The sequence below is a fragment of the Scleropages formosus genome, chromosome 14 (genome assembly GCF_900964775.1).
Source record: "Scleropages formosus chromosome 14, fSclFor1.1, whole genome shotgun sequence".
NCBI lineage: Eukaryota > Metazoa > Chordata > Actinopteri > Osteoglossiformes > Osteoglossidae > Scleropages > Scleropages formosus.
This window is the reverse complement of record NC_041819.1, coordinates 21,380,565-21,404,037: the sequence shown is the minus strand read 5'-3', so window position 1 is coordinate 21,404,037 and position 23,473 is coordinate 21,380,565.

The window sequence follows — 23,473 nt, the reverse complement described above, 5'->3', positions numbered from 1 at the left end:
GGATCACACTCCTTAGCCTCCCTGGGAAAGTCTATGCCAGGGTACTGGACAGGAGAATCCGACCGATAGTCGAACCTCGGATCCAGGAGGAGCAATGCGGTTTTCGCCCTGGCCGTGGAACACTGGACCAGCTCTATACCCTCACTAGGGTGCTGGAGGGTTCGTGGGAGTTTGCCCAACCAGTCCATATGTGTTTTGTGGACCTGGAGAAGGCATTCGACCGTGTCCCTCGTGGCATCCTGTGGGGGGTGCTTCGGGATTATGGGGTTCGGGGCTCGTTGCTACGGGCTGTTCGTTCCCTGTATGACCGGAGCAGGAGCTTGGTTCGCATTGCCGGCAGTAAGTCAGACCTTTTCCCGGTGCATGTTGGACTCCGCCAGGGCTGCCCTTTGTCACCGATTCTGTTCATTATCTTTATGGACAGAATTTCTAGGCGCAGTCAGGGAACGGAGGGTGTCTGCTTTGGTGGCCGCGAGATCTCGTCTCTGCTTTTTGCGGACGATGTGGTCCTGTTGGCTTCATCAAGTCAAGACTTGCAGCGTGCACTGGGGAGGTTTGCAGCCGAGTGCGAAGCGGCGGGGATGAGAATCAGCACCTCCAAATCCGAGGCCATGGTTCTCAGTCGGAAAAAGGTGGATTGCTCCCTCCGGGTTAGGGGGGAGTTGCTCCCTCAAGTGGAGGAGTTTAAGTATCTCGGGGTCTTGTTCACGAGTGACGGAAAAATGGAGCGGCAGGTTGACAGGCGGATCGGTGCGGCGTCCGCAGTAATGCGGTCATTGTACCGGTCTGTTGTGGTGAAGAGGGAGCTGAGTCGTAAGGCGAAGCTCTCAATTTACCGGTCGATCTACGTTCCTACCCTCACCTATGGTCATGAACTCTGGATCATGACCGAAAGAATGAGATCGCGGATACAAGCGGCAGAAATGAGTTTCCTCCGCAGAGTGGCTGGGCGCACCCTTAGGGATAGGGTGAGGAGCTCAGTCACCCGGGAGGAGCTCGGAGTAGAGCCGCTGCTCCTCCGCATCGAGAGGAGCCAGTTGAGGTGGCTCGGGCATCTGTTCCGGATGCCTCCTGGACGCCTCCCTGGGGAGGTGTTCCAGGCTTGTCCCACTGGGAGGAGGCCTCGGGGCAGACCCAGGACACGTTGGAGAGACTATGTCTCCCGGCTGGCCTGGGAACGCCTTGGGGTTCCCCCAGAGGAACTGGAGGAGGTGTGCGGGGAGAGGGAAGTCTGGAGTACTCTGCTCGGACTGCTGCCCCCGCGACCCGGCCCCGGATAAAGCGGAGGAAGATGGATGGATGGATGGATACTTTGTCATCCAGTCTTTGCCATTTTGAATTAATTACGAGGATGGGAGGTTGGTGGGGGGGTCGATGGTCAGGACAACCAAGGTATGAGTTCAGAAGCACCGAAGTGGAAAAAAAATGAAGCTGCCCAAATAGGAAGTCATTAACGAAATCATTTCGCAATGCGAAAGGCCTGCCGTACAACGAAGTTCACTTCGGAATAGAGCCGTTGAAATAATAACCTAGAACAGAGTGTAACCGCAGACTGAGGATATGTAGATGTAAATATCATTAGAAGGATACAGCCAAAGCGCTGACCTTTTCACCCTGAACAAAGGTGGAAGGCAACTTTCTTGGGAACATTTTAATTCTCCAACTGAAAGAGAATAAATCACATTACGTGCATTGTTCAGGGGTAAAGGGAGATGTTGTGCAGCCATGTACAGAAAGGGATTAACTCAATTTCAGAGGCGACATGTGACTTTTCCAACATCCGCCTGTTCCACACGAATCATTATTTCGCCGACACCTTTCTCCAAGGCAACGGACAATTTTCGCTTTGTATATTAAGCTACTTAGAGAGATTTTCCCATTTATACATCAGGACGGTTCCAATTCAGAGTGAGAAACCTGACCAAGGCACTCCAGCCGATGGACTTGAACCCAGGACCCGCCGCCTGTTCTGCGCCTTACTTCGAAGCAGGGAGCGCAGTCGAGTCGCGCACCAACACCCTACACAGCATGCGAAGCCTAAGAGCCTTTCAGCAAGTTTATTTCGGAAACCACGAAAGGCGCGGAATTCTTTACTGGAGGAGCTAAGTTGTATATTTCATGCAAATGAGTCCTCGGCTCACATTTGCATCCCCTCATTTAGCGGACTGATTCTCGAAACCTATTAGCAAAATGGGGGCTTTTACCCCCCCCCCCCCCGCGCCGTCGGCCAATGTCACGGAGCGCTCCGCGAGACGCCGCTTTAACGCCGCACCCGCGCCGCGGCAGTGGCTGTGGTCGCGCGCTGGGAAACCGTCCGGGGCGCCCGCTCCTCGTGCTCGGCGCGTGCCGCGACTGCTGGCGATGCGAGCGAGAGGAAGGAAACGGGAGCGAACACCGCGAGGGCTAATATAACGGCACTGGAGAGGAGAGGAGAGGAGAGGAGGCGGGCGGATCGCGACGCGGACTCGGAGCACAAGTTCGTGGGACGCTTCTTCGCTCTGCTCTTCTTGTGCCCCGGAAAACACTTCTTTTGTCATTAAGCCGAGCGCAAGAGGGGGAGGAAAATGCGCGCGGATGGGCCAAGAATTACAGGGGGCTTCTTCTCTCCGACTCGGAGGAGTGGGGGGGTGGGAGTGAGAGTGTCATCTCCGTACTCGTCACCGCGCAGCCTCGGCCCTCGAGACACGCGGCCGCCTCGCGAGCAAACGAAGCTCGGCGTCAGCAACCGAGAGGCACAAGAAGGAAACGGGGGGGGTTCGGGGAGCGCGGGGTTGGTAAAGCACCCCTGTCGAAACGACGAGGCGCAACATGACTTCTGCGTGATGCGACACGCATCTTCCCGAGCTCATCTGGCAGGAAGGGAGCCTTTCCTCCTTGGGGGGGGTGGGGGCGGAGGCGAGAGAGAATCCCGTCCGTGCTTTCTGCTTTTACGATTAATCAGCCCCCCGGGGAGGACGTCGCCTGACCCTCTTTGATAACGCGGTCAGCGCTGAATACAAAGCGTTCGGCGCGTGCTCGGCTTTGATGTTTCGCGCGCGCCCTTCCCTTCCCTTCCCCTCCCCTCCCGACACGAGACACCTGTAAGACGCCGCTCGGCCCCGGAGACGCTTGATGATGCCGCTGCTGCGCGGCGATTAACATCACACGTCTTATCTTTTCAACTCGATTAATCTCAGTTCCGTGCGTGCGCGCGCGCGGTGTATAGATTTCGCCAATCCTTTCCAAAAATATGTTTTCAGCGGAATGTTCCCTTCGGAGCATTTTATTAAATATGGATTTGAAATGAAAAGAAACGAAGAAAAATGAAATGGTAAGCTCGTTGGCGCAGATCCTATTAGAGGCCGACTAGGCTCTGGTAATTATTGCTGCTCCAGATCTAACTTTATATAAACACTGTTCTTTGTGCGTCTAACCTCATAAAGATGGGCCTATTTATAGGAGGTGGGGGGGGGGGGGGTCGGGGCCCATACCAGGACTTAGTGCACCAGGGCGCTTTCATATTTCCTCTACAGCTAAGCTTCTGTTTCCCTTGCAAGCAGTTTGCCGCATCCATGTACAGCGCTGCCCAAAAGTGCGAATCCCTCGTCTCCCTTAGTTTTACCACAAAATGGGTATTGAATGAGAAGCAATGTTTCTCGTGTGACATAATAGATGTGTGATGACCAATTCCATATGGTGCTTTCAAGGAAGTCATGTGGGTAGTACATCTATATTTATTCATTTAGCTGATGCTTTTTCCCAAAGTGACTTACAATTATCTATTTACATAGCTAAACAATTCTTGGGGTAATAACCATGCTCAGGGGTGCTACATCTCAGGGGGGATTTGAACCTATAACCTTTAGATCCTAAGGGAGCAGCTCTAATCACTATTCTACCAACTGGCCCCAGCACTAGTGGAAGAACATAAGTAGAGCAGACGCACAAATAAGTTGTATTCGTTAAACCAAGTAGGCAAGTAGAATCAGGTGTGTAAATCGTCATTAATTTATAAATTTACTTTAATATTTTTTTACAAGAACAATAACTATCCCTTTAGCGCTCACGTACTTTCAAACAGCACTGTACCTAGGAGGGTGGGGACAAGAATTTTTTCATACCACTAAATCATAGAGGTAATATGAATATTAACATTCAAATGACCAAGAATGTGTTATAACAAGATACTTGATACAGGATAACGCGGGTTCAGAGTCACTGCAGTCTCACAGGGTCCATCTGCTAAGATGTGTAGGGGGACATTGCACCCTGCTTGATAACAGTCACACCAAGCTCAGTAATAAGTTCTTATACCAAATGTTTTATGCATGCTATTAGCATATAAAATTTTTGCAAAAGCAAACTAATGACGAAATCTGCAAATAAATACTGGGGGGCTTCGTTTATTCAAAATGAATAATCATTTTCTCTAAAGCAACTTACAGTGTTAAGCCGCTTACACGCGTATTTGCTCATTTATACAGCTGGGAAATTTTACTTGATGAGTTTAGGGTAAGTACCTTGCTCAGGGGTACTACAGCTGGAGGTGGGAATCAAACCTGTAACCTTTGGGGCTAAAGACAGCAGCTCCAACTGCTGTGCTCCCAGCCAAATATTGTAGTTGAGTTAAATATGGGGGACAGCAGGTGGTAAGAGCTGGAAAGACTTGGTGCTGCTTTGCATTCAGAAGACCCCTAGGTTTAAATCCCATCTCCTGCTGTACTACCTTTAAGGTACTTGGCACTGATACTATAAAAATTACTCTGCTTTATAAATGGTAAAAATTGCTGTAAGCTGCTTTGGAGAAGAGCACCAGCTAAATAAATCGAGGCAAATGCTGAAGGGTCACGAGTTACTTTCCCTCTAACTGGTTGAGTCAGTCAAACCACAGGCGAGCCCCTACGATGCCGTGTAGACCCACAAAGTCCTAAGTTTTGGGTTCGGACACAAACGCACACAAGCCGAGGACCAAAAAACCGCTGCTTAAACTGAGAGAGTGAGAACTTCCCGAGCAACATCACTTGCGAACGACACGGATCTCCGCTAACCGTTATGTACCCATAAGGGGAGGAGGCAATCAGAGGTCATGCAGTAAGGTCACGAGGCCTTATGGAGACCGAGAAGAGGAACGCTTCGGCTTGGACGAGCGAACATTTTTATGTGAAAAAACAGAGGACCATCAATTCGGATAAATGCATTTATCTTCAAATCTAAGCCGGTCTGAGACGGTGAGAACAACACTAAGGTCTTACATTTAGATGATGCTTTTCTCCTAAGTGACTTACAATTATTTACCCATTTGTACAGCTGGCTGATTTTACTAGAGCGGTTGAGGTTAAGTACCTTGCTCGAGGCTACTACAGCTGGAGGTGGGAATCAAACCCGTGGCCTTCGGATCCAAAGGCAGCAGCTCCATTTCTACTACGCCACTAGATGTCCGCTGACGAAAAAAAGGACGTCTTCGGTGCACAGAAGAGCCGTGAAGGTGGCGTCATTAGCCTCATCGCTGCGGTTTTCCCGTGGGTCGAACCCGCGCTGTTGTTAGATTACTGGTATCCGTCTTCGGCTGTGTGATCGCATCACAGGGCTGGCAGCTGAGTGTAACAACCTAATAGCAAACACGCGCGCTTTAATAATCCGCGTACTACCAGGAGGCACATCGCAACGACTTTTATGGCTGCTGGCTGATTACACGATCGCATTCTAATGACAAACAGCCCTCGCAGCGTACACGTGTAGATAAGCCTCCTCCAGAAACTCGGACGGATGCGGTCTCGCTAACCAGTTGCGCCGCGAGGAGCGGCACGGGAGGCGGCCGGAACGTTCGCGGCCTGCAAGCGCTCGGGTTTGACAGTCGGGGCTCCGACAGAGGCTACGCGCCGGAGACGGGGAGAGATTCGCACTCCTCTCTGAACCTTGCACTCCACCTGGAGGTCTCCGGCTGAACGCACAGATCAATCACTCAAATGGAGCCTGAGCCATTATTATCGTTATTACGATTATTTATTCATTTCATTTTTCTCCAAGGTGAATTTATGGTTATGTTTGTGCTTTAAGCTACTTGTATTTATCTCTTGATACAGCTGGGTAACTTTTACTGTTTCAACTCAAGGTAGGTACCTTCATCAAGGGTACTACAGCAGGAGAAGGGGTTCAAACATGTTCCCTTTAACTGCAGGGGAACAGCTTTAAACACTATGCCACCTGCTGGCCTGAACTGGAAACACTTTTCCACTAATCACGCACCTGATTTATATATTTACCCTCGATACGTCACTCGTACGTTCGCGCTCGTGTCTGTCCGGCACATGAGAAACCATTCGTCCTGCTCTGCGGTTCATCGAAAAAGACCGATCCAGACCCCACCGGTCAGTCCAGAACCACAAAGCCGAACAAGAACCAGGGAATTGTGGCCTCCTCTGTCGCGGTCTTCTTTAGTTGAGGGATATGCTAATGAGATGCTAATGAGGGCTCCTCTGTTCTCGTACGCTCTTGCAGAGGAAAGGAGCAGCTGCGCTATCACGTACGCACACATAGGTCTGTTTGCTCATTTTTGCATGAAACGAATGTCAATAGTTATATTTGTTATGCACTGAGTGCCTTTCGATTGGCTCACTTAGGAGCGCCGCTGTAGTTTGGATCCGATCTGTTTACAAGCTGAACAAACAGCTGTATGCTGGCACACGCCCTACCCATCATTAGACTTCACTCTAATTATTCATTATTACTATTATCACCCTTAATTTAGCTGGTTCCTTTGTCTGAGAGTGTTCATTTCGTACAACAATAAACAGTGAAACTCTGCCATAATGTGATGTGTGGCTAAAAAAAATTCAAGTGTGCAAAATGCGGGGTCGTGTTACTGTGAGGTTAACAAAAAACAATATTTTTCACTTCCATGGTCTTCCATTTACTGTGTGGTGGGGTGGTGGGCGGGGGAATCCCTTAATTTACTAGACACATACAAAACAGACTGATTATTACAAACACAACATGCATATGACAAATAGGAGACTAATAGCAACTTCACGGGAGGAGGAGGGGAGTCAATCTCGTTATATCCAAATTTGCGTTGTCGCAGGGTGCGTTATCACAGGGTTTCACTGTACTTACAATGATTTACCCAGGTATACAGCACAGGGGTATTACTGTATCCATGCGGAGTAAGTACCTTCAGGTACTACAGCAGAAGCAGGGATTCAAACTCATACCCCCATCTGACAAGGTAATAGAGCAAATCCCTATCCCCTCCCCTCATGCGCCACGCACACACGCTGAACAACTTGTCCCATTCGGGGTGCAGGGAAGCCGGAGCCTAACTCAGCAACACAGGACGTAAGGCTGGAAGGGGAAGGGGACACACCCAGGACAGAACGCTACTCTGCCACAAGGCACCCCAAGCAGGACTCGAACCCCAGACCCACTGGAGAGCAGGACCCGCTGCACCACCGCGCCCCCCTCGTGTCCCACCCACACGTGTAAACAGAAAAGAACATAAATGAGGGTTTACAACTTGGAAACGCACAAAATTACAAACTTTCACACGGTGAACAGTCTCATTTGTTCATGTAGGTGATGCTTTTCTCCAAAGTGACTTAGAGTGTTAAGTTACTTATAATTATTTGCCTATTCATACATCTGGGTAATTTTACTCGCATAAGCATCTTATGTAAGACTATGAGAGCCGAAAGCAGGAACTGAACCAGCAACCTTTGGGTCCAAAACCAACTGCACTACCAGTTAACCCCTGGATCAAGCTCACACACTTTTATTCACATATGAAAATAAAGCACCACATGTGCCCATAAATGTTGGACGAAATGAACAACAATCCAACTTAAGAGTGATGGATGTGAATCATATCATTTATCTTTATAGCCTTATATAAAATTGACTTCTTCCCCCCACTCTGATTTCATCTCACACTTACTCAGTTGATACTTTTCTCCAAAGCAACGTACAACGTTAAACTACCTACAGTTATTTACCCATTTATACAGCTGGGTAATTTTAGCATAGGGTAAATAGCTTGAGGGGGGTGGGATTTGAACCTATAACCTTTGAATCCAAAGGCAGGGGCAGCACTAACCACAACACTGCCCAGCTGCCCTAAGAAAACGTCAACTCCACCTTCTCTGCCTGTGACCATCTCTCCTCATCACGCAAATCGGGCCCAAATAGCAGGTTCGATGGCACCGCAATGAGCTAGCATGCAATTCGCTCTGGTGGAGTTCTTTGGTCCAGTTCAGTCCACCTCTCCACATCTGACCTCTGGACTGGGGCCAGGACCACGGGTCCGACTCCAGCGTTGGCAGGAGTTACCATCAGAAATAAAATTTCCACAATGTCACCCTTCAGAAGTTCCAGATCTTCTAATCCCACGTAATTATCGGCACCACTAAGGGCATTTTTTACATGCCTTCGCACTCACATTCTGCAGACTCCGTCAAAAATGTCGGCCGGCATCAGTGTCACCGGTTGGGATGGCAACCGACGGCGCCGGCCGGAACCGCCGATCCGAAGGACCGTCTCGGAAGGGATGTTACCGAAAGGGCACAATCGTTTTGACAGCAAAATGGGTTTCTGTCGTGGCGTCGTGGAATTTGGTTTGTGGCTGTGTATCTCTCCAAACCGCGACGAAGCCGACTCTATTCGGACACCGCTGAGATCCCCGGGGGGGGCCCTGCGTGCGCTGTATTTCGGACCAACTGGCAGGGGAGTCTATAAAGTTTCCACTATCTCCCATTTCCTGTAGCTTCCGGGTGCTTCTTCCACATCGGCAAGCTGCCTGGCCAATCTGACATTAAGCTAAGTAAATGTATCGTACCCGGAGCAAACTGAGAAACCTTTCAGGGTTTTTTTTTTATTTTCTTTAAAAAAAAAAAAAAAAAGGGGGCAGTATTGATACCCAGAAACATAGAGCAGATATGGCAAATAAAACGTTTTATTTGCCATATCTGCTCTGTGTTTCTGGGTATCAATACTGCTCCTTTTTTTCTTTTTTTTTTTTTGTGAATATTTAAAAAGTTAACAAATACCCCTCGTCTACTCGGCTGGAAGCGATGCGCGGATCGAGCTCCCGCCCAACCTGCTGTCTTTACAGTAGCAGAGTATATCTTGCTTATTTTTGGACATGCAGCGCTTTCTTACTTCCCACTCTGCATGAATGAGGTCCGAAAAGAACATCATTAAAAATGATGGACTCTCCCTCTAAATAGAAACTGTAGTCGGAAGGATTTTTTTTTTCCCAATTTTATATATATATAGATGTATGTAATAAAAAAATTGGTATATATTTAAATATATATTTGTATTTATAAAAATATTTCTGTATATATAGATATATCCAGCATCATTAATCAACAATAGTACTTTTTTTTTCTGTTTTTCCAATGGTGGGTCTGGGGTTCGAGTCCCGCTTGGGGTGCCTTGTGATGGACTGGCATCCCGTCCTGGGTGTGTCCCCTCCCCCTCCATCCTTGCGCCCTGTGTTGTCGGGTTAGGCTCCGGTTCGACGGAACCCCATTCGGGACGAGCGGTTTCAGCCAGTGTGTGCGTGTATGTTTTTCTAATAGAATTTGCCACATCAGCACACGTTTCTCACTCTGTCCGAGGGAAAACCACTTCCTGCATATTTCAAAACACGGAAAAGGAACTGATGAGCAAGGCCTTGCTTCCCACGCAGCACTAAGGGGAGCGCCGTCACACCGCCGAACTAAAATTGGACCCAGTTAGACCCAACAACCCACCGGCGCCTTTCCCACTTTGTAGCACTGCACCCACCAGCTCTTGTGTCTTTACACCACCAATATAAAGTTATTTTACAATATTTAACCATGCCCAATAGTTGACAGTTACAGCCAAAAATGTAGACAAATGTCTTCAGTACAAGAAAAGCCACACTTTTACCCCGCAATGCCTTTAACATCCAGTATTTCGATCCGCTGTCGATAACCCCTTTTCCAAACGGTCACGGTGGACCGCAGTCTATCCCAGAATCATAGCGTGTGAGGCAGGGTACACCTGATCTTTGGACTGTGGGAGGAAACCAGAGCACCTAGAGGGAACCCACACGAACACAGCGAGAACATGCCGACTCTACGCAGACGGAGCCACGTTCGAACCCACGGCCCAGGAGACGTGAGGCACCGGCGCTACCCACAACTCCAGCAGACTCTTGGACGCATTATAAATAAACGATTGCTTGACCAGAGGAACTGGTGGTTATGCATTCCACACATCCCTTTCCATCGTATTTTTACCACGGTGCATAGGGTTGTGTTTAAATTTAGAGAGGGAAGCTGAACTGGAGAAGCACACTGGAATTCTGAATGAGCGCAGGGCAGAAAGGGGGGTGGGTGGGGGTGCGAGGGAGAACGAGCGTAAAGATAAACCAGAAATTGCCTTATACAAAGGATTCATTAAAATATCCCGACTCCATTCTCCTTTCAATAGGCTGCCTGCTCCACAAAGTGGGGAGTTTCAAAGCTGCAGTTACACATCATCTTCTTGCCAAGGAAGCATCGCTTTCTATTTGTACCGAAAAGCCGCACGGAAAAGTGCTTAGGGTGCAGGACGGGTTTTTTTTTCTTTTCTGGTACCGCACTCTGTTTTGGAGTAAAAGCAGGACTGCGGTGCTCGTCTAACGCGGTTCCACATGATTTATGCGCGACACTCCGACTGGAGCGGCGCTCGGGAGAGCGGGCCTACACACATATTCATTTCATATAAAGTTTGCCAAGTCACAGCCTACACAATTCACATGGTTACCCTGTTCTGCTCCCCTAAAACAATGTATAAATGGGTAAAACCATTCATAAGGATACAAAGTAACACACAATAAAAAATACGTATAAATACAATAACACACACATTTTCAGAACCGCTTGTCCCATACGGGGTCACGGGGAACCGGAGCCTACCCGGTAACACAGGGCGTAAGGCCAGAGGAGGAGGGGACACACCCAGAACGGGACACCAGTCCGTCGCAAGGCACCCCAAGCGGGACTCGAACCCCAAACCCACTGGAGAGCAGGACCGTGGTCCAACCCACTGCACCACCATGCCCCCCTAACACACACACACACACACACACACAATAAAACTGTAATCATCCCTAACAATTTCCATTATGATTTAGAGTGAATAACCTATATAATTCACTCAATGTGTTGAAACAAAATTCCAAAGCAGACTGATGGCTGTACCATGGTAATATTGCACAAACAAACGTACCACCCTAGATACAAAGACCACTACGCATGGCCTAGGAACAACAACAAGCATTTCGAACCTAAAACCAGCGATCTGCAATGGATCCAGCGAAAGTCTGCAATATTTCATAGCAAAGCTGGGTTTTGAGGCCCACCCCTGAGTTCCGGCCCACCCTAAACTCCACCTTAAACCCCACCATAAACTCCACCTTAAACCCAACACTAAATTACATGTTAAACTCCACCCTAAACTCCACTCTAAATGTCACCATAAACTACACCTTAAACTCCACCAAAAACCCACAATAAACTACACCTAAAACAACGTCTTAAACTCCACTCTAAACTACACGTTAAACGCCACCTTAAACACAACCATAAACCCCACCTTAAACTCCATCCTAAACTCTGACCTACACCCAACCATAAACTCCACCTTAAACTACATCTAAAACTCCACCCTAAACCCCACTCTAAACTCCACCCTTAAGTACATCCTAAATAACACCCTAAACTCCACTTTAAATCCCACCATAAGCTACACCTTAAACTCTATCCAAAACTCCACCCTAAACCCAGCCATAAACTCCACCTTAAACTCCATCCTAAACTCCAATCTACACCCAACCATAAACTCCACCTTAAACTACATCTTAAACTCCACCCTAAACCCCACTCTAAACTCCACCCTAAAGTACACTCTAAACACCACCTTAAAGTACACTCTAAACACCACCATAAACCACACCTTAAACCCTGCCCCAGCCCTCAAGACAGGTGTTGAACATATGCTGCGGCTGCTGCATTTATGTCGCCCGGAACGTGCCAGACTTGCAACGCGGCCGTGCCGCAACCCATCACCGCGGCAGCAGCGCACGGATCGCAGAGCTCAGGAAGAGCTGTCAACCCGTTCGGCGGCCCGGTCGCACGCGAATCTCAGATGGGAACAAGCTCACAAACCACCTCCGGATGCTTGCGGTGTCTTTCGCGTAGGGAGCGGCGGAGATGCATAGGGCCGCGCCGACAGCACAGCTCCTGGGACTATTTCTGAACGGTTCGACGTTTATATTTATATTTGTTGCTTTGGCAGATGCTTTTCTCTGAAGCAGCGCACGTCTACAGCAGTAGAAAATGCATCACACCAACAGAAGATCCGGATGCAGACGTGATTCTGGAGTACAGACACTTTGTCTCATAGCACCGTATTTACATTTATTCACACTTTAGTCCAAGCGACTTACAATTATTTACTCATTTACACAGGTGGGTTATTTTACTGGAGTTATTTTTTTAGGGGAAGTACCTTGTTGAAAAGGTTACAGCTGGAGGTGGGAATCAAACTAATGACCTTTGGGTCTAAAGGCAGCAGCTCTACATTTACATTTATTCACTCAGCATATGCTTTTCTCTAAAACGACTCCCAATGAACTCTATGTAGTGTTATGAGCCCACACACCTTTTTCACCATGGTAACTTACACTGCTAGGTACACTGCTTACACTGGGTCACTCATCCATACATCAGTGGAACACACACACACACACACACACACACACACACACACACACACACACACACACACACACACTCTCTCTCTGTCACTCACACACTATGGGTGAACCTGAACAGCATGTCTCTGGAGTGTGGGAGGAAACCAGAGCACCTGGAGGAAACCCACACAGACACGGGGAGAACATGCAAACTCCACACAGACTGAGCACGGATCAAACCCACGTTCTCTCGCCCCACCCAAGCACTGTGAGACAGTAGCGCTACTCACTGTGCCACCCAGCTCTAACTACTTCCAACTGTCTGTATAAACAAGTAAACATTACACAAGTCGCTGTATTTTTTTTTTATTATTATTCTTATTATTACACAGATAATATAGTACACAGTCATCGAGTACACAGGAGATCAGGGGAGAAGTGAATCCAAAAGATGTATTTTGAGTCCCTTCTCGAATTGGTAGGGATGCAGCAGCTCTGAGGGACATGGGGAGGTCATTTTGCCATATTGCAGGGAGACCACAGAACCTTTGTGCTATTGATTTCAGACCTCTTGTAGCAACTGATCAGATCCTGCAGGTATTGAGGAGCAGATTCGTTGATGCTTTTGTATGTCGTAACCAGTGTTTTGAGCGTCATACGAGCTGCTATAGGAAGCCAGAGAGACGGAGAGAGACGAGGAGGGCAGGGGGCTCTAAGGTACTGGCACGGAGACGGGGCGCCCCAGAAACAGTCCGCGCTCTCCTGCAAGGCCGAGGCACGGAGACTAATCACTGATGACACTCTGTACCCCCACTGGCAACAACAGGCACGACTTCTGCGGAGCTGTACTTCCCTCCTGAACTCGCCCAGTCGTTCCGAAATCCCCACTAAGTAGCGCCTCTGATTTATGCCGTTGATCACTATTTGAGCTTCTACTAATGTTACTCCTGCAGTTCCCAGAGAACACGGGATCCCTCTTTACACGATCGCCGCACGCGAAGCGGGAAGCGCTCATGCTGCCGTACCGCGGTGCTGCGTGGAGCAGTAAACCCCGTGTTTTTCTCCCAGCTCTTGTCATGGATGATCAGCGCAGAGCTGCTCGGATTAGAGGAGGACACGCCAGGCTTTTAGACGGACCAAGGGGGGGGCGAGAGAAAGGGAACGAGGCCGAAGCCCATATGATCCCGGCACGCAGCCCCCCGCATCGGCAGCTGCAGCGACCGCATTCCCAGGATTGCCATCGGGTGGATGCTGGGGAATGGGGGGGTGCATGGCAGAATAAGAGGTCGCAGCCTCTTGGTTTTTGCAGTGCGCATAATTCCCAGTGCCGAGGGGCGCGACCGCAATCCCTCAGTCAGGAGGAGGAAAAACAGCGTTGCTGGATACAGACCAACATACTAACAAGCCATGAGCATGAGTCCAAACCGGGAACGATGTCCACCAGCGCTGCAGCGAGACGCCCGGGAGCGTGACGTCCCTCTCAAAACAGCCACGCTCTCAAGTCTAATTTCGAGTGCTGGGATCTCCCACTGTTTCCACTCCCTATGTGCTCTGGCAGCCTTGTGGTTTCAGCCATTGCCTTGCTGTCAGAAGGTTTCTGGTTCAAATCCCTTCCAGCATTACCCTTGATCAAAGCACTTACCCTGAAGTGATACAGTAAAACTGTCTCAGCTGTATAAACTGGTGAATCATTGTTAGTAGCTCTAACAGTTAATAATACGATGGTGATACAATTTGTAATAGTACAATAGGGGGTAGTACTGCTCTCTCATAGTGCCTGGGTGGTGCGAGTGGACATGGGTTTAATCCCCGCTTAGCCTCTGTGGAGTTTGCATGTTCTCCCTGTGTTTGTGTGGGTTTCCTCCCACAGTCCAAAGACATGCTGCTCAGGTTCCCCCATAGTGTGTGAGAGAGAGAGAGAGAGAGAGAGAGAGAGAGAGAGAGTGTGTGTTCCACTGATGTATGGATGAGTGACCCAGTGTAAGTAGCGTATCTAGCAGTGTAAATCACTGTGGTGAATAAGGTGTGTGGCTGATAACACTACATAGAGTTCATTGGAAGTCGCTTTGAGTGTCTGCTAAAAACATGTTAATGTAATACAGGTGTTGTAGTAGATTGTTCTACAATAGGATGTGTCCATGTGTAAGTGTTCAAAATACCTAAAATGAATGGGGCCAATTGTCCTTAATTCAGACTGAATAATACAAAGCTGTGCTATAGAATTTCAGTTAATTTTGATTTCATGGTACTGACCAGCAAAGCAAACTAGTTAATTGCAGTGATTGACTAGTCACTAATAAATATATATATCACCCAACAGTCACACATGATTTTACTGACTTGTCCTCACCGTGTAAGGGCCCACCTGGGACTTGAACCAGCACCCTTTCCACCACAAGGCCAGCTCCTTAGCCACTGCTCGCCTGCTGGCCCATTAGACAGTAGGGGTCAGGATCACGCCCACGTGGAACTGCGGCAGCTCGTTACGCACAACCAAATCCTACTTAAATATTCATCTTAACAAGAACAGAGCGTGCCTGCTACTTATAAATAAATTCCCTTTTATTCCTCATTTGTGGATAAAACTGGCCCATTAAACTTTGAACAATGGAGGAGCCTCAGGTTTTATTCCTGAATCATTTTTACCACGAAACGTGACACCTGCAAGACCTGCGTACCTTTATCACAGCGGCACCCAATTCACCCCAGGAAAGTCCCGCAGGACTTTTTATCTTTTCCGGGCCGCAGGGATCGTCGTCAAGAGTGACCGCAACAAAGACTACGTGACTAAAGGCGCCGTGACTAAAAGAGACTTATGTAGCAGCAGAAAGAGGAACCATTGTTTGTTTAATGGGACATTTCCTGCATTTCCAACATTGCGGCTAAAGCTTCTGATCCCGGCGCTGAGCTCATTCCATTTGGACCCTTGTTGAGTTAACCCGAAGTGTGGAAGCTTTGCACCGCCAAGGCGCTAATCACCGACAGACCACACACCCCTGACAGGGTCCACAAGATGCTTTGTTATTCCCTATGCCAGAATAATAACAGCGCCCTCTATTGGCCACAAATGTAGCCACACCGAAAAGCTTTGCCGCGCTCAAGAAGTCGACAGAATGAGAGCGCGTCAATATTGGAATATATTTGGAATAACGTGCATTAAAACGTAACAAGGATGTGCATGTAAAAAAATAAATAAATTTGCAATTTTCCCCGCAGTGCACAGCTGCTACACTTGATACTATAATTAATAAAGCCAATTCTGTTCAGTCTGTAACATTTATATCAAGCGATAAAATGTACAAGATTTATGATGTTTAGAAGCAAAGTCGGGAGAGAGTTTTAAATCTCTTTTAAATCTTCTCCCGAGTTCAGTTTATCTTCTGATCTCGTGGCTCTACTTAGGGGACTGTTCTGGTGTCCCTCCCGCATTTCCCAAAAGGCCAACGCTTTAATGTAGCTATGAAATTATCCTCTTCGCTTTTCCTCTTTACATTATGATGGCAGTTTCACTGCTCACTGCAATTACGTTTCAGCCAATTCTATTACAAAACAAACAATTTTCACAGTAAGATACTTTACTGGAACTATTTGCAGTAAGTACCTTGCTCAAGAGTACTTGAACTAACAGCCTTCAGGTTCTGAGTCTATGGCGTTGTACTACTAGCTGTTAGATTAATTAAATATGTGTACTGTTTTCCAATCTGTGATTTTATGTGACATTTTCAAAAGCTGTATTTTCCTTTTTCAATTTCACTGTAGTCTGAGTTTACGCAAGTCATTTCAAGGATCGTTAGTAGTACAGTAGTTGGTGCTGCTGCCTTTGAACCCAAAAGTTGCGGGTTTGAATCCCATCCCCAACTGAAGTACCCTTGAGCAAGAAACTTATGCTAAACTGCTCCAGTAAAATTATCTAGTTGTACAAATGTTTAAGTACATTTATTTATTAGGCAGACACTTTTCTCCAAAGCGACTTCCAATGAACTCGATGCAGTGTTATGAGCCCACACACCTTATTCACCAAGGTGACTTACACTACTAGATACACTACTTACAATGGGTCACTCATCCATACATCACACAACCTGAACAGCATGTCTTTGGAGTGTGGGAGGAAACCAGAGCACCCAAAGGAAACCCACACAGAGAAAACATGCAAACTCAACACAGACTGAGCAGGGATCGAACCCACGTCCTCTTGCATCAGACAGGCGCTGTAAGACAGCAGCACGACTCGCTGTGCCACCATACCCTATAAGTAGATGAATGAATATTAACATCGTAAGTCACTTTGGAGGAAAGTGTGGAAAGTGTCAGTTAAATGAATAAACGTAACCGATGAGACGTGACGTTGCCGAGAACATGGAATCACAGCTACCCGTTGACTCCATGGGAACAAGTCCGTTCAAAATAACGTCCCTGAGAATTAAGTTTCGACTTTCCCACAGATTTTCAGCAAGATAGCGAGTATTTTCCCAGTCCTCTTCTGTCGGGACAGCCGTGGTTCGAGAGAGAGCCCTCCTTACCGCGGGACTGACCTGTGAAGAGAAAAATCCCGCCGTGAAACAGGACTATGCGGGCATCCGTGGGAACGAGAAACAAAGTTTGGACAAAGCGTCAACGAGGCTTATTTTCATGCGGCGCGCGTTTGACAGCTGCTGCCGACAAAGCAGAAAATCACCCCCTCGTGGGCAGCCGACGTCCTGAGCGCCTTTAATCTTAGGCGTCTGAAACGTACGAAATGATTATCCCACGAAATGCAAATCGCCGGCCTACGGTTTCCTGCGAATGACTGATAGCCTCTTGGCGCTCGCTGCGCTATGTTCAACGGCACGGTGCGGTGCGTTGCGTTCGTAGCCCTCATTAATTAAAAAGGTGTTCGCTTGCGCGCTGCCGAACACCCTGTTGGGTCGCAGGCCCTTTAAAGCGGATCGCAGCAAGGATAAAATATTCATACGCAGCGGAAGCGCATAGTAATTGCGCTGCGCAACTGCCGTTGGCGGCCTCGGCGCGTTGTTGGGAAGTCGAACGACAAACGATCCTAAGGTGGCCCGCTCTAGGGCACTTTGCAGCGGACCCAAGTCTGATTTGTACCGGTACGTGTTTGGATCCCGTGGCGACCGATTTGCACGCGTCTCAAAAAACCCACCGAAATTTAAACAACTTCTTGATTTTGAGACTTCAGATTTTAGCCTCCTTCCCAGGAGCCTCATCCACGACGACCAGACGACCAGCTTGCTGGGGTTTAATCTGCCTTGTTAATGTGTGAACGAGAAAAGCAGCCGGTGGGCAGCTCAGGTTAGACGGGGCGTCAGTGCGACGGCGGATATTAGTTTTTACGTTATTATTGTGTTACACGACTCGGAAGCCATTAGTCTTGCTTATCGCGTGCTTTGTAATGAACTCCCATGGCCGACGCCGAGCTTAAAAATCAGATTTTGCCCACAGAAGGTGCTCTTTTTTTCCATTGTCACCTTGACATATCGCTGCACAAGTAATTTTGTTAAAAAAAAAAAAAAAACCCGTTCCGTTGAGGTTTATTAAATTGCGGCAAACGCACTTTGCTTTCGGACATTTCGCAGAAACTAATTAATTTAAATCGGCTAATATTCAGTCATCGCCATCATCCTCCGTTTTCCGAGCGCCTGAACATCCCTCTCGTTTTGTTAAGACACGATCGCAGCTGCGCGGTTCGAGGTTTTCGAGAGCCGAGACTCAGGCCGCTGGATGCTCACTACGCCAGCGGTCATCGCCCCGCGATCCCCTTTCCGCCACACACATCCGCTCTTTTCACCCCGTCAAGCTCTGCTGCGTCATTCCTTAAAATCTGTTTTTTTTTCCTTTGAGTGTAGCCATTTTCTACTCTGCGCTAGGCTAACCCCCCGAAACAGACGGCAGAAAGCGGCGCGCCGCATTAGCCGAAAAGCTATTTTGGAGGGAAACCTCGAACTGCTCGGCCATTAAATACTTTCACGCTTTTTCCCGCCGCCATTTGCTTCGGTTTGAGGCTTCCGGTTGTTCCGTGGGGCGTCCAGCCTCTCGAGCGCTTAGTGCAGTTGTGTATCATGGCGCACGTGCGCCTCGGAGGTAGCGCTCGCGACGGATTAGCTGGTTTAGGGGCTCTCGCAAGCCGCGGAGCGGCACCACTTCGGCGTTACACCAGCAACGGGAAACATAATTGCTTTGTCTCTTATCTCCCGCGCACACAATCATTTTCCATGAATACATTTTACACTGATTTAAAGAGCACTGCACGGAGCTCGGCGTCTTAAACAGTGGTGTCCTGCTCTATTGAAACTCTTAAGTGTCCACGCCGCCTGCTCTGGGACGTAATGTAAATCTTGAACTTCCACTGGTCGCTTTATGCATACAGGGCTTTTGCAATTAAGGAGAACTCGACTATGGCCGTCGCCGGACGTCGGCGCTCCTTCGGGTGGCGGAACAACTACTGCGGGCTGCGGAAGGGGGCCGCGGAACCGGGCCCCAAGCAAGTCAGATGCGGTTAAGGCTGCTTTTGAGACAGTAATCCATCTTGACGAAAGAGTAGAGTAAATGCGTACTGTGACCATGTTCGACAGACTGAGGAAAATTATGTCTTTGCCCTTAATATCAATTTCGCTTGCAAATGATGTCCGTTAATGGGCTTATTATTAATTAAGTGGTCATGTTTCTGTAATTATTCTGTCTGACCGCTGTGATATGAGGAGAAACCTGGGTTACAATAGGAAACGATGTTTTTGACAATTTGTTGAATGTGAAGACTGAATTATCACTTTTGAATGAGTGGACGGCGGTCAGGGGGGTAATGTATTGGTCACAGGTTTGAATCACACCTACTGCTGAAGTGCCCTTGAGCAAAGTACTTACCCTGAATTGGCCCAGTTAAAATATATTTTAAAAAAATGCCCAGCTGTATAAATGAGTAAATCATTGAAAGCAGCATAACATTACAAAGCACCTTGGAGAAAAGGATAAAATGAAGAAATCTGGGAGGGGGAAGGAAAGGGGGGGGGGGACTTTTTCAAGGCAGAAACCTCTAAGAGGGGTAACTCATTCAAGGCAGCGAAGCAGTGAAGTTGTTGAGGACTTGTGAGCAGAACACTGGACAATAAAATCCCAGGAGCAGCACAGTACCGCTGCGATACGGAGCGCACCGAGACTTTTTCAAAGAAACGGATTTAATGTTGAGTTTGAGACGCAGCCCTTACCCATGGGGGGCTTCACATACACAGAGTGGAAGTTACATGGAAGTTAAGGAGCTCCAAGTGGGAGTTGCTGGTTCACGTCTCAGGAAGGGTCATGTGGCTGTAGCCTTCAGCAACGTATTTAACAGCAATGGCTTTATGCTCCCTGGATAAAGGAATCTGGTAAGTAACTAAGATGAGAAGTGAATTAATTTGTGCATATTGGACAGGGGAGAAAAAAAAAAAAATCCTTGTGTCCCAGTTTTTGGGGTGTAGAAAGAAGACCCAAGACAGGGAGAGAATTACTCAGTTCGTAAACAGCACTTTACACCAGGTCCAGTTCCTTGACTGACTGTACACGGGGGATAATATCCAATGTCACTGTCCACCAGAAAACGTGTTCATCAGTTCCCAGTGCTTCCCATGACTCTACTCTCTTAATGAAAATGTATCAGCCCAGCTGAGGAACACCTCTGGAGTGTACCACAGTGTTGAACCTCACCTAGCCACAGAGCCAAGGGAGAATGTTCGGTGGCAAAGCGTGGTGTACACTTTTTTTTTTTTTTTTTTTTTTTTTGGTTAAAGCGCCAAATGTAGCCTGTTATCAACACAATTTGTGTTGCCTATTTTGTTTGGTTTCATCGTGTTTAGTAAACTGTTTGGACTGATTAAGAAAGTAACAAACCAGCACATATTACAAAACCCAGCAGGTGGCCTGGCCCACTCAAGAAGCAGCAAATCTTGTTTTTCACAATGCTTCTAGACATCTCCAAGGAATTTGCTCTGAAATTATCAGAATCCTGATAATGCTATCGTATGTAATGAATGCGTGAGAGGTTGTATGTTCTTTCTGATCTACATGTCATCGGTGCAGCTCTAAACCTCCGAAGTAATTCACTGGAGGACCTTCTCACTACCCTTTGCTGAAGTATGCTGTTTGTAAGCCTCCCTCTGTAACTTGTCATTTTCCCTGGAGGCTGCACCTTGCTCCTTCCAAGCTGGGGTCCTTCGGTCAATTGTGTAATGTGCACCCGAAGCGGGGAAATGAGAACTGGAGGAGTGCCCATGCTCCACTGCCCTTGTAAATTTAGATTTCCATGTGTTTGCTATGGTATTTCAGTTCTGCTGCTGAGCTGGCGTGGGTCAGTCCTCGCTGAAGAACTCCATTAAGACTGTGTTTCCTCTCCACATATGGCACAGAGTGGAGTTTCATGAGGTGCCCGAGGGCAGGCTACGGTTGAGGACATGGGAGAACGTCCTAGGGCAGGAGTCGCTTGCGTAGGATCAGGATACGCATCATCAGCCAATGTCTTAATGCATCTTGAGGACGCTCGTATAAAGCCGCCCTTTCCTTTTTTCTGATTTTGTCCCAAGAGAACCTTATCCTGCTCTAACTCTCCACAATAGTTATCTACTGTGCAGGAAGCTGATGGCAAGTTCCTCCAAGTCATAACCCTGTTACAGCAGGACGATGGTTCAACAGCGCAGACAACCAGTCATGAGACTGGTAAGTTAAGCACTGGTAAGAGAAGAACCTCACCCAGCAGCTCACACCACCCAGGTGTCCAGCAGGTCAATGAAGCCATTTGATGGTATCAAGTTAAAAAGCCTTGACAGTTCAATGGCTCCCCCCCCCCCAAAACAACCCTTTTCAGCCTCTGCACGGGTCTTGGTAAAGTTAAGCAAACCATGATCCAAGCTGGAGACCCACCCACCCACCCCTTGCCCTTGGGAAGGTCGTGACAGTCCGCTCACTTATTGAGAGAGTCCTACCGCTTGCATTCCCTTTGGAGCCGAGCTGATTTCTCTCAGCCGGACACCACGTTACTGTTCATCTGTTCAATTGCTTCAAAAGATCACATTCTCATTTTTGACATGATTCACCAGGTGACCTTTAACAGGCCAGGTGTCAGCTTAAATCTTTTCTTTTGATGCACCATAAAATGTATTTAGATAACCCATTTCTTCCACAGCGGATGGCTATTTCCTCCTCAGTCTGATATCAGACAATTCTCAAACGGCTGTAAAACAATTACCGCTTATCTCCCATCCTAATTTAGCCAATGTCTGAGCATATAATTTCAAAAATGTCGCTGTACTTGAAGATGAAGAGAAGGGGAAATTTCACAGCAATCACCTTGTGGCATTGCTCTCTGATTATTCTACATAAATTGGTTTCTCCAACACCTGAAGAAGATGGCACTTGCATTTAAATTATGTATTGAAACAAATGATACAGGGAAAGCCAGGTGCTCCACTTTGTTTCTCTCAATTGCAGAAACAACAATTTTTCAAAGAATGGAAAACCCTTGAGATTCAATGTCTCTCTAAACCTACTGCCTTACTGCAAAGGCAAAGTTTTGGAGCAAAGTTATGCTTCAAAGCTCACTTTTTAATTTTTTTTCCCCCATTACTGCTGTGATGAAACTTCTCAGAAGCTTGCTTAACCTCATTTTTTCATAAAGGCACCATGGACTGCCCCTGTACCATACCCTGGTACACCAGCACACTAAGTCAGACTGACCAACGAAGGTTTGCCTTCCATCCTCTGAAAGAGAATTCCCCTTGCAGCTGTTTGCCGCTGGCTTGTTCTTACAGAGATTTGATGTTCCTCCTCAAAGGGGGACAGTTCAGAGGATCTACTGACAATGTGTTTTTAAAAAAAAAAAAAAAAAAAACCACACCTCCTTGGTCAGAACATTTCAGCAACCCACCCCAACAGGGTGAAACTAGGATTATTTAAATCTCATTCAATAACTTCAAAGCCATGCTGGAGAACTTCCCTAAAATAGGCTCTGTAGTTATGAACAAGCTCATGTTATTCTCCCTACCTACATCCTGCTCAGAGTTTATATTAGAGATAAAGCACTCTCATTTCAATGTAAATCCAAACATGTAAGTATAAACATCCTGATGCATTCACAGAAGTACAACCCGGCCCAAAAAAAGCGACAATGTGTCGCTTTAGCTAAATCTCCCAACCAAACTGCTTATCAAACCATTCTGGCCTAGTTTCTCCAAACTTTGTAATTTGTCAACTCTATGGCAAAGCTGAAATAAAAACCAATGACATAACTAGTCTCCAACACTTTTATGCAAGACAAACTTACACAATTTTGCTGTATTTAGTATTCCGGAATGCATAAGGGGATTAAGTCACCGTGCTAAATCCTAAATATGGAAAATATCAACTGCTGAACCCCTGGTAATAAGGATATAATAGTTTTATACTGTGACTAAAAAAGTAATTGTGAAACTTCAAATACACTTGAAATAGCTTTTTTCCTTCAAGCAATTCAAACATCAACAAGTATAAAACTTGTTTCAGATGGAAGTTAATATTAAGGCATTAAAATGACCATCTTGACACGTTGTTTGTTGAGAACCTGAATGAAATCAAGCGATCAATGGAGCAACAACAACAAACAGTCTCCTGCCTGGCCTGCAGCCCTCTTCTGCTGACTCAAAGAGTTCCCTTGGGCTCCCAGTAGGTTCTAACTTGAGCATCTCCTGATTGGGACACTTCCCCACAACTCTGGAGAGGCAATCAATGCTTCCTTGATTGAAAGGAAGCACTTGTGCCATCTTATCCGACAAAGACCACCCAAGA